Raw genomic sequence first — 12,443 nt, 5'->3', positions numbered from 1 at the left:
TTCCTTTGATCTGGCAGAGAACACAGCCGTTGTTCTTAAGCAAAGACTAGGAACTTTTTAAAAATCCATCGACCAGAAACCTCTTATTTTCTTGCAACAGGTGTCAGTCTGTGTTCTGGTTCTGCCGTGCCTCCCCTACCTTCGTCTGGGCCCAGCGTCCAGCAGGGTGGTGTGTAAGAATAACTTCACAGGAGATGCTACGCTTTTTGCTGATTGTTCTGTTTACTAATGTAGGTTATTTATAGGTCCTGTAACAGTGGGACATGTTTTCATAAACAGTTAAGAGTTTCCATAGAAACCTTAAACCATACATCTACAGGTGCAAAACACAGCACTGACGTATCAAAGCACACTTACTAGTTTCTTGTTTAGGGTGATTTAAATTAAGTACAATTGAATTGAAGTGAGGAATACCGAATTATAACTGACTACAGAGCCTGCTTCAGCCCCAGCCCACAACTTAACTTTATTGGTTTAGAACCCACTCTTGCTCAGATATATTTTCACTGCTTTGTACACCAGACAACTAATATATTAATACACCAAATAATCAGCTAATTAATTATAATAAAAATAATTGCTTTTGTGTTTTGATTGAAGATAAAAGACGGACCCAGGTTTGATGTGTTTTGCTTCAATAATCATTTGATCAAGATAATAAAGTGGAGAATAAAATGGGATATATTGAAATGGTTTTAGATGGGTCAGTGACAGTTTCCTCATTGTGCCTTCACAGACAAGAAGAATTAAAAGTTTTTTATTTGCTTTAAACAAAAGAATCTTTGGATTGTAAAAATGTCTTTTTTACACAGCTTTACACAGCAGAATTTAAATGATTCTACTGATTAACTATTATATGGATGTTTCTCATCGAGCTTCACATTAGTTTTACACTGATGGTTGCATTGGTCTGACATTAACTTTATACTTCTCCACACTTGAGGTCAAACAGAAGCTGATGACATGTTTTTAGAATACTCGTATACGGACATATTCACACCCATGTTGTAGCGATTTTTTGAATTGTAGATATCTTATTTTAGAATAATCAATCTTGTTTCTCTCAAAGAGGAAAATCAAGAAAATAAAAACCCATTAGTCATAATTCTATTATCGTATTATTTTTTTGCACTTCCTCCTTTCCGCCCTCCGCCCTCAGTTTGCTTTCTCTCACCACTTACTCTCTCTCTGCCTCCTTCTTCACACCTTAAAGACCTCCACTGTGTCTGTGGTTTTCGTGGGGGGAGTCTATGGATCATTTTTCACGTGACCTGCATTGGTTTTGTACAGGAAACCGTTACCTCATTCCCTTTCACATGACCACTGTTTTAGAAATACTGACTGGTTTTGTTATTTTCTGGTCGGCGAGTGTCCGCTGTGCCTCCTGCACGTAGCCCGGCGGCGGTTCATTTCAACGGGGGGGGTCGGGTCAATTCCACAGCCAAAGAGCCAATTCCCTAGTCTAAATACGTCCAATGCAAGCACTTTTATTCTCATGTAGGGCATTTCATAAACTGTTTGTACTTAGGAAGTTCATGGCTGATCTTGGTCCGCTCCACACGTCGTATCGGGTCGGCGAGTGTCCGCTGTGTCTCCTGCACGTAGCGCGGCGGCATGTAAACAAACACCGACCAGGATAAAAGAAGCGAACTCACGGGGGAGTAAACGGTTTGCAGTTAATGATAAAAAAATCCTAGTGATAGGATCACTCTTACTCGCAGACAAACGAATCGCCTCCCGACCCTGTCTTCGGATCAACGATACGTTCGTTGGCCGAGTAAGGGTCTTTGGATCGTTGCTCACGTGACCTGCATAGTCTCAGCACTGGTAGCGAGAGGGAACTGAAAGGATTCATTCGTTGGCCAACTCGGTCTATGTATGAGTCTTTGGAACCTTGTTCACGTGACCTGCATAGGCTCAGCACTAGTAGCTAGAGGAAACTGAACTTCCTAAGTACAAACAGTTTATGAAATTCCCTACATGAGAATAGAAGTGCTTGCATTGGACGTATTTAGGCTATGGAATTGGCTATTTGGCCGTGGAATTGGCCCTACCCCCACCTCCGTTGAAATGAACGAATGACCCGAAAAAAGATTTGGTCTTTTTACTGAACGAGAATCAAAGTAAAAATATCCGAACCTCGCATCACTAGTGTGTAATATCCGACACTACTTTTTTTCTACTGCGGAGTGTATCAGTGTATCGTCAGTCGATTGGCTACTGCCTATGGCAGACTCTGATCCGTGATTGGCTCTACTTTACGTCAATCAAAAAGTCGTCCGTCAGTCAGGGAGATTCTGATCAGTGATTGGCTGTTGAGCCCTCGGCCAAGTTCTCGGCTCACAACGAAGAAACAATGGCGGTGATCCTCACTACTTCGCGTGGGGGCTGAGTCACCTTTATCAACTCAATTTAACTAAACTGGTAAGTGAATATTTTAACGATGCATTAAATAGACCGTGTCTACAGTGGAAGCTGTAGGTCTTTCGGTTGCTATGTCTAACTAACTTGTCTATGTTGTAACGTTAACGAGCCGTGGATCCGGGTCCAGTTGTGCTCGTGATTTAACGTTAGTTTGCTATCAAGCTTTAAGGTGCTTGATTTAACAGATTTAAATTAAACTCAAATGGGATTTTATTTTTGATAATTAAAAGTTTGCCTCCGAAGAGCGAGGGTCGCTAAATCAGCCCCGCCTGAGACCAACCCCACCTGAGACCCACCCGCAACCTACCCCCACTCGGGCTGGGGCTGCTGCTCAGACCGTTGAAGAACTGCATGTTGAGTGGGCTAATTCTCACATTTTACTACGTTAAATTAAGGTTTTATTTCTACCAGACCTTAGTTATTGCTGGTGTGTATTAGAACAACCAAGGAAGAAGGCAAAAAACTGTTTTGGATTAATTAAAGGTAACTTAGCTGAACTTTGGTGAAAAGAGAGAAACTCAGAAGGTGTAGGTTGTATGAATCTGTTTAATATGGAAAATATATTAATGTTAAGCACCTTAGAAGGCTACTGCTTATAATAGTGATCTTCTGGAACTCCGTGCATCTGTGTAATATTTAGAACTTCATAATCAGAAGTTAGTACTTCCAGTTAAACATGCATTCATTTTCACAAGCTAATTCTCTCTGCTTTGTACAGCAGGATGCAGCACTGTTACATTAATGTAAGACTGAGGACAAACAAGTGATCCATTTATGAATAGACCGTGATCTGTGCAGAAGTAATTTTAAAGGGGTAAAGACCACATCATTTTGGGCAGAGATAATTCTTTTCTACAAGAAAAATGTATCATTCAAAGGTTTTGAATCTTTATTGTTTTGACTCACCCGACACATCACATCATAGCAGCAAAGGAGGCTGTGCTCATCAAGCTAATGTACACATTTTACTCCAAATGTCCCTGCGGTCAATAATACATGTGTACATTAGTTCCTTGCCATTTTAGGGAGAGGTGTTTTTACACGGGATTACATTACACCATCCACTTTTGTGATGGAGTACTGTGGAACTCTATCACAATGTGCAGGTCTAGATGGTGCAAATAATCACTTTGTGTTTGATTTCATCTGGAATGGAAGACGCCATTGGTAAGTTTGCTGCTTGTTGATTTACTGCAATAGATTAATTTTATAGAGTTATTAGTTAAAGCACTAATCAGTATTCAGAACAAATAAGTGCATGTTATTTGTATATCTGTATTTATTAAAACAACATAATTAGTATTATCAACTCTTTCAGACCTGGTATTCTAACAAATTGTCTGGTAGATGATTTGGTGTCATCGGGGAAAATATTTACTGCTTTTGCAGAATGTGAACTTAGTTTAAAAAAATTAGGGTACCCTTTTTCTCAACTCATTTCGTAGATCTGCTAATCCAGATGTACAACGGCAGGGAAAATCCCAATCTTGATTAAAAAAAAGTTCCTGTCTGGTGAGGCCGTAGTACAGAGCCGTCAGCCTGTGTATTACGGCTCAGCCATCCGGTTCTCTTCGATTTCCTGTCAAAGAGTCCGCTAAATGACATGTAATAACATTACTACGGGAAGTTTCATTCTTGAACTTCTGAATGATCCTCCCTCCTAGCGGTCATTCAATTTGTGCTGACAGTTAAACAAGTCTTACAAAATGCTCTGTGCTTTACTATATCATAATAAGAGATGTGCAATGGAATGTAAACAAAATGTTCCTGTCTTATGTAAACATGTTTGGACTACACTTTTTTCCGTCGTGACTTTTTAAATTATTTAATCCCACAAAATTTTGATCTGGGCTATTTGTCTTTCAGCATAGACTCTTCGAAAGAGGATGGAACACTTGGACGGCTGGCAAATGATGATCACATAATCCCCAACTGCAGAGTAAAAGAAATGGCAAAGGAAGGCCACACTTGTGCCTGTTTGCTTGTGCTGTGAAAGAGATATTTCCAGGCGAGGAGATAACACAACTATGGGGATTGTTGTTGGCTATGGCGCTCAATGGTGAGTTTATGTTCCCTTTTATTCCCCAATATGTGTTTTTAGAAGTTAACCACTCCTTGAAGTCCCAGTAAAACTGAAGTACAGTGATTTTAGCTTCTGTATTTAGCTGCTCTAAGAGCAAAAGATGGGTTTGGGCACATTTTGAGTCAACCAGCTGCGTTTTGTCAATCATGAGTTAGAAAGTATTTATAGAGACGTTACATGTGGCTCATTGGGAGAATACAGTAGGACACGACGGTCTTACATTAACTTTATACTTCTCCACACTTGAGGTCAAACAGAAGCTGATGACATGTTTTTAGAATACTCGTATATGGACATATGCGCACACGTGTTGTAGCGAAGTCTCCATGTGGGGGGGATTTTTTTTTTATCCCACTTTTTCAGGGGAGTAGGGAATTTTTCTCAGTTTCTGTTATTGTGATCGACAGTTAAAATGTACAGAACTTCATAACTGCAAAACCTCAGACATGAAACGAGTCTTCCTCAAACCGCTACAGAAGTTATATGACAACGGTGCATCTTCTCTGTACAATCTCAGGCACCCTGCAAAGAACGGTCCAATCCTGAGCCCATCCTTGGCAGAAAAAAAAATGGTGAGTTTATCTTTGTAAGTTGCATACTGGTTTTTGTGGAGTAGGGTGGGGGAGGCCTACCTGACATATTGGCCTACTTCCTACTAATGACATGTTTTTAGAATACTCGTCAAAGGAAAGTTCTGTCTTGTGAGGACAGCAGGTAAATTGTCAAACCTGACTAATCATTTTCCATCGTGTTTCGTCAGTAGTGGCACCTTTGTGTCAGGCGATGAGCACAGCATACAGCATGTTTTTATTTATTTATATCAATTCGTGAATGACATGCAACGCTGTTGTTCCTTTTGGTTACCGCTACTACTCGTTCACCCGATTACTTAGGTTAAATACATCTATACAGGTTTTTAAAGCTTTACTTATTTTCTCTAGGAAAAGACAAGTCACCTGGAAACCAGAGGTGAGGTCACCAGCTCCAAAGGTAGGACTCATCCCTCACTCCTTGTCCCTCAGGGTCACAGTTACAACAGCGCAGTATCGTCACTGCCGCACAACATTTAATCAAATCGGCCTGAGCCGACTGAAAGTCGGGCGAAAGCCCTATTGTTATTGCAAGAATTCTTCTTATTAGGGCCTGAGCCGACTGAAAGTCGGGCGAAAGCCCTATTGTTATTAGGGCCTGAGCCGACTGAAAGTCGGGCGAAAGCCCTATTGTTATTAGGGCCTGAGCCGACTGAAAGTCGGGCGAAAGCCCTATTGTTATTAGGGCCTGAGCCGACTGAAAGTCGGGCGAAAGCCCTATTGTTATTAGGGCCTGAGCCGACTGAAAGTCGGGCGAAAGCCCAATTGTTATTAGGGCCTGAGCCGACTGAAAGTCGGGCGAAAGCCCTATTGTTATTAGGGCCTGAGCCGACTGAAAGTCGGGCGAAAGCCCTATTGTTATTAGGGCCTGAGCCGACTGAAAGTCGGGCGAAAGCCCTATTGTTATTAGGGCCTGAGCCGACTGAAAGTCGGGCGAAAGCCCTATTGTTATTAGGGCCTGAGCCGACTGAAAGTCGGGCGAAAGCCCTATTGTTATTAGGGCCTGAGCCGACTGAAAGTCGGGCGAAAGCCCTATTGTTATTAGGGCCTGAGCCGACTGAAAGTCGGGCGAAAGCCCTATTGTTATTAGGGCCTGAGCCGACTGAAAGTCGGGCGAAAGCCCTATTGTTATTAGGGCCTGAGCCGACTGAAAGTCGGGCGAAAGCCCTATTGTTATTAGGGCCTGAGCCGACTGAAAGTCGGGCGAAAGCCCTATTGAAATTGCAAGAATTATTATTATTATTTCGCCACTTCGAACGCACTTTTGGGGACTTCATCATGTTCAAAAACTCTTGAATTTTTGCACGCGCTTCAGAAGTGCGCAAAATTGAGGTATGATTCGGGTCCCGCAATAAGAGGAGAAAAAAAAGAACTCTCTAGCGCCCCCCAAAGTGCTCCCAATTTTAATTTTTTTTCCCACTTTTACCGATTGAGCTGGAACCTTTTCACACAGGTGCTCTTGGATGTGCTCTACAAAAAAGTCAATGATGGTATGCAAATGCACCTACCGTTTTATGTCCGCCATTTTGAATTTTGTGAAAAACACGTTTTTGCGAACTCCCAGACGCTTGGTCCGATTCTCACGAAATCTTCGGCAAAATGATCATTGGCTCAATGCCATCAAAAGTTATTGAAAGAATGTTGATCTCATTTTTCAATAAAGTTATGGACCAATGAAGTTTGTAGGTTTGTGTCCTGAAAATTCAAGGCCTATAACTCTTTTTTTTTTTTTTTCCTAACCCCCATTTTCACCAAATCTTTAGGACATCTTTAGGTTCACATTGAGTCCTAGAACATCCCCAAATTTTCTCACAATATTTGAACATTAGGGGGCGCTATAGTGATTGTCTGTATTTTTGGCATTTTCCTTCAATTTTTGCATTTACAAACGAACAAACTCCTCCGAGTTTAAATCCGATCCATTTCAAAATCTGGCAAGTTGTTCCTGACACCCATGGGGTCAAAAGTTATTAAAATCAAGAGTTTTCATAAAACTACCTGGGCGTGATCATTCGTCCAGTTTGGACAATTTTAGACAACATGCAAAATGTTATAACTCCAAGGAACATTGATATTTCTGGCTAGAAATGTATATTCATGATGCTTGTGTAGGCCTTTAAGTAATGCCATGCAGTGATTTTCGAAAAAGTATAGCGCCACCTATTGACTTAGGTCAATGTAAATTTCTACAGTTAGATGTCCCTCTCCTCGCCCTTTAATCCGATCCACCTCAAATCTGGGAATATAAACCTTAAGACTATGATGATCGGTCACAGTGAGAATTGGGAGTTTTGGACCAACCTTGTTGCCGTGACGACGCCATCTTCGCATGAAAGTTCAAGCACAACTTCTGAGCCTCGGCACACTCCAACTCTTGAAAACCTCTGTCAGTATCCTACGTGATGACCTTTACAGACCTGATGTGGAGTTTTGGATCAAAAGTGAAAAATTGCCTCCATTGCGCCCCCTGGAAGATTTTGACGAAGCGGCGCCGGCACCCTGTTTGAACTACGAGTCTGCTGATTTTTTACCAGATGTATTACAGGGAGAAAAAGTCTCTGAGGAATTTGATCTAAAACAAACAGGAAGGCAGTTATATTTTTTTTTGTGTGAATATTCCCTGTATTTTTGCAGGAGAGTGACCAATCCTATTTCAATGACTTTTTGACTCTGCAATCCCATCAGAGGGTATAGCTCTCCTGCTAAGCTCCGATCCCCCGATGCTGGAGTCGTGAGTTCGAGTCCCGATGAAATTATGCTAAATCATCAAAACATTTTTTGTTCCTCCTCTTTTTAAACGCGTGTCTTCTGATCTTACGAACAAAATGATTCAGTTTACTCTCCTTGCTGAGGTTAAATAACTGTACACTTTAGAGCAGCTGTGTCACACGCGTTTCAGCCACATACGGCTGCTGGGCACATAATAACGGCACCAACAGCTGGAGGGAGACGTGGGTGAGTTGGCGGTACGCACTCCGGTGGCGGACTGGTCTGGACGGGGCAGCCGTTCGACAGCGTGTCGCGAGTTTGACATATCTAACCTGGACAAATATCACGGACAGTTCAATATATTTACATCTATGGATTTAAATATGCATATTCTGACACATACGGGACACAGAGTTCTGGAAGGTCTGGGGCATTGTTTTCTGTTGTATGGCCTCAAGAGCCGTCCATGCGGACCTCACCGACGACCAGTCGGCAGAAAGTTTCCTCCAAGCATATTCCCGTTTTGTTGCTCTGAGGGGGCATCCAAGAAAACTGTGGTCCGACAGAGGCACCAACTTCATTGGCGCCAAGTCGGCTCTGCATGAGCTGCATAAACATCTGGCTTGCTTGCAGGCTGCGTCCATAGAAGATGTAGCCGCTAAGAACGGGACTGAATGGAAGTGGAATTTTCACCCTGCAGATGCACCCCACAGGAATGGAGCTGTGGAGGCAGCTGTGAAGCTTTTAAAGAAGGCGCTGATAAGCCTCGGAGGAGCTACAGGGTCCCTCACATGGGGGGAGCTCCAAACTCTGTTCTATCAGGCAGCTAACCTGACAAACGAACGCCCAATTGACGCCAGAGCTCAAGAACAGGAGGACTCTGTTGAGTACTTAACACCCAACTCTCTTATACTGGGTCGAGCATCACTTGGAGGAGACACCAGCGGGCTTGACCTAGACACTCATCCCTGGCGTCGTCTGAGGGCAATTCAAATCAGAGTGGACCGGTTCTGGGCAAAGTGGAGGGAACTAGCCGGCCCAAATCTGTTCATTCGATACAAGTGGCACAGGACGGAGAGGAACGTCAAGTCGGCGACCTCGTATGGATTGCTGACCCAAATGCCTTGAGAGGGCAGTTTCGCCTGGGCCGGATTCTGACAGTTTATCCTGACAGTAAAGGGATTGTCAGGGACGCTGACATCGCAACGTGCACGGGCCTTCCTGTTTCCCTGGCGGGTAGCCAGAAGAAGAGGAGTTCTTCGCTGCCCATGACGGTTATCAGGAGAGACGTGAGAAGACTGGTGGTCCTTCTCCCAGTGGAGGACAAAACTCATCCAGCCAAACCGCCATGACACTGGCATCTTCCCAAACCCCTCTCATTCACCGGCCAAACCCCTGTCGCCTTGTTACCACTCTAACCCCTGTTGGCTGCGTGGTGCAAGCCTAGCGCTGCCACCAGGCCAATTACATTGCACATACATGAAGATAAGCACTCACATTCCATACCTCGCATACCCGGGCGGTACACCGCATACCTGCCAAAGGGATGTAATTGACTTGGACAGTGGACTAAACACTTAAATAGACCTTGTGCACATTTAAGGGTTGTGAGGAAAAAAAAGAAAAAAAAGGGGGGAAAAAGGGAGGGGTCCTTTTAAGTGAGTTTTGTAAGTTCCCTGGATCAAAAGATCAGAAACTTAAGTGGGAGGTGTTGTGTTTTGTAATTTGTTAAGTTTTGTTATTTCTTATTTACATGTGTGAGCAAATGTTTACCTGCCAGAGCTACATTTAAAGGCCAGGAACACTCTTGATGTGTATCAGCGCAATAGTGTAGCGCCCCTTTAAGAAATAACTGCTGTGAGAACATGTGACCGGTGTTTACCAGGTGAAAAGGAAGCGCGAGATTCACTTGTTTGTAATGACTTCCAACCCGGTGTGCAGCCACTTGGTTTATTACCTGGTTCCTTTATGAACAGAAATAAACAAAGAAATGAGGAACGCTGAGTAATGTCCTTTGTATGCCGGGTATGCCCTTTCCGTGTACTAATGTATTCCCAAAACGCATTTTCTCTGTTGTTTTTTCAAAATGCCGATACACATGAAAATCTTACCTATGTATAATTGTCTATAATAATATAAACAAGGAAAATGTTCTTTGTGATTGGCAGAGGTTCGAAGATATGTAAAAAAGTCATGGAGCAAAATTGAAGTGTCTGCGGTGATGAAACACTTCAAGGCCCACATTTTGAAGGGACACTTGGCAACAAAAATGGAGTGTGAGCAGTGCAAGCTTGCCAAAGACAATGTTTTAAAAGGAAGGACTGTACAAAACATCAGAGACTTTGTAAGGAACAGGGGACGGATGTCCACAAAGGGACATTTAGTTTGAGTTGTCCAAGAAACCTCTTTAAAGCACCTGTTACAATACAACTTTTGAGAAAAATTTACAGTTCGTTTTTCAGTAAAATCTACTGCACCTGTAACTTCATCTTTTGAAGCAGTATAGTTTACTGCACTTGTTACTGCGTCTTTTGAAGCAATACCTAACTGCCAATATGTAATGTTTGAAAATGGTATACATTACAATAAATGTATTTTCATATAAAGGCCTTCTGTTTTCGTGGTGGGGAGGGGCCCTGCTAAACACACGTATATGTATATAGCCATCCATCCCGAGGATGGTCCTCATAACCAAGGGTCTGGTCATGTTGGTGTATGTGTACTGGTAATTAGGGCTGGGTGATTTTATTGATTCTGGGATATAAATCTATTTCTTTTCCAAAGAAAGTATCGATTTCTTTTTAGCCGCGAGTATCGATACATACGTCCCATTCAAATCCCCTGTTCGCGTTGCAGGAAGTGCGATTTGGTCAGCCAGCCGCTAGTGTTGCTGCGTAGAGCAAGTTACCCGTACTAACTTTACACAGACGTCTACCTCCTGTTTACCAAGGATATTCAGAGAATGGCAGCGAATATAAATCCGGCATCCGCCTGCTTAAAAGCAGATGTGTGGGAGCACATTGGGGGTTTTTTTGTGGGTTTTTTTAAAAGAAGGAAAGCAACTTGGATAAAAGCGTCGCGGTTCGTAAGCTATGTGGCACTAACGTTAAATATTCCGGCAATACCAAAATTTACGAGCGCACCTAAAACGTCACCACCAGGACAAGTTTATGCTTACGGAGGACCCAAAGCCGCGTAACCCAAAACAAACTACGCTGGACATCGATGGCGGTTGTTCCCACAAGTTTCCATCTGCTTCACTAAGGTCGCAGAAAAGTACATTGCCTACTGTATTTGTCAGGATTTGAGACCGTATTCAGTGGTGGAAAACCCCGGCTTTAGGCGCATGGTGAACGTGATGGAGCCCCGCTATCCTATGCCGACCCGCGAACACCTCACCAAGGTTTGCATTCCCCGGCTGTATGCTCAGACAAGGGCACACGTTAAAGCCTCCCTGGCCAGCACGGAGAGAGTTGCCCTTACGTGCGCGGCTGGACCTTGCGCACAACTGAAGCATGTGTCACCATCACAGCCCACTTGAGGAATGTGAGTAGATCACCAAGGAGATAACTTGGCCCGCAGTTATGTGGAGAGGATAGTTTGTTTAGTGTTCACTTAAGGCCTTAAGCTACTTTGCTAAAATGGGAAAAACATTTTTCAACTTGAATTATTGTCTGGCTGCCATGGTTTATTTTTTTTCTGCTTGCTAGACTGGCTACCTCACATACGTATGGGCTTACAGGCCTTAAAATACTCTAAGCTAAGTTTTAAGTTAAATGTTCTTAGTGACTTGTTGATTATTTGATGTTTTGGAAAAGCCATGGTACTAGACATGGTTTACTTACCTTGCGGCTAGACTGGCCACCTCATGTTCAGTGTCAAGCTAAAAAGCTGTCAAAGGAACAGGCCACTTGCACTTTAACTCTCCATTGTTAATTGCAAATTGCAATGTTGCACTTTATTTACTTTTAGGCTTGAAAGCTAGGGTTTGCACTTTGCACTGTGGAACACATTTTCTCAACACATCTTTGATTAATTTTGTCCAGCATTTATTTTGGAAGCTGTCTGATGTTTGAGTTTTCATTTCTATTAATCCAAGTAAATGAAACACTCACCAGATGTCACCAAAATCACCATGTGCCCTTTAAATCTATCAGAAAATGATGTAAGCGTATCAAATTTTATCGAATCGTATCGTGCGCAGAATATTGTGTATCGTGAGATTAGTGCATCGCTACAGCCCAACTGGTAATGTCCTGTTAAACCAGGATGGTCCTCATAACCAAGGATCTGGTCACGTTTGTGTATGTGAACTGGTAATGTCCTCATAAATAAGGGTGATCTTTATAAGTCACCATCATAATAGGATCCGCCCCCATCCCACCCCGTCCCCACAGTCCTGTGGAATGTCAAGTCTTCAGATCTCCTGACTCTTTCACCAGAAATTAATTCTGAACAGTAGGCTTTGTTCCCTACATCATGAGGACCATTTTGATAGTTCTTAGATCTCTCTGGGACAAAGGGAAAGGTGTGTCCCCATAAACCATGGATTGAGCAAGTACGGGAAAAATGTCTTTGTGAAAGTGTGTCTGTGCATTTGATTTGTGTGTACATGTCTGATCGATTGCTGGTAAATG

General features: G+C 42.8%; 1 protein-coding gene across 8 annotated transcripts in view; it reads left to right on the top strand.

Annotated features, from left to right (window-relative positions):
* The window catches only part of usp54b (ubiquitin specific peptidase 54b), a 69,978-nt gene that overhangs the window by 35,279 nt on the left and 22,256 nt on the right, over window positions 1-12,443 (top strand). Inside the window, exons 1-4 of one of the 8 annotated variants that reach the window (XM_062560211.1) lie at window positions 2,007-2,424; window positions 4,291-4,483; window positions 5,025-5,079; window positions 5,449-5,476. The exons of 5 other annotated variants lie outside the window; for them this stretch is intronic. The gene's annotated coding sequence lies outside the window, so the exon portion shown is untranslated. Of the gene's footprint in view, window positions 1-2,006; window positions 2,425-2,462; window positions 4,484-5,024; window positions 5,080-5,448; window positions 5,477-12,443 lie in introns of those variants that run through there. 2 more of the 8 variants (XM_062560212.1, XM_037462788.2) reach the window with 2 other exon arrangements.

This window comes from Pungitius pungitius, chromosome 21 (assembly GCF_949316345.1).
Source record: "Pungitius pungitius chromosome 21, fPunPun2.1, whole genome shotgun sequence".
NCBI classification, from domain to species: Eukaryota; Metazoa; Chordata; class Actinopteri; order Perciformes; family Gasterosteidae; genus Pungitius; species Pungitius pungitius.
Note: the sequence above shows the minus strand (reverse complement) of the source record. Positions and strands in the feature narration are given on the sequence as shown.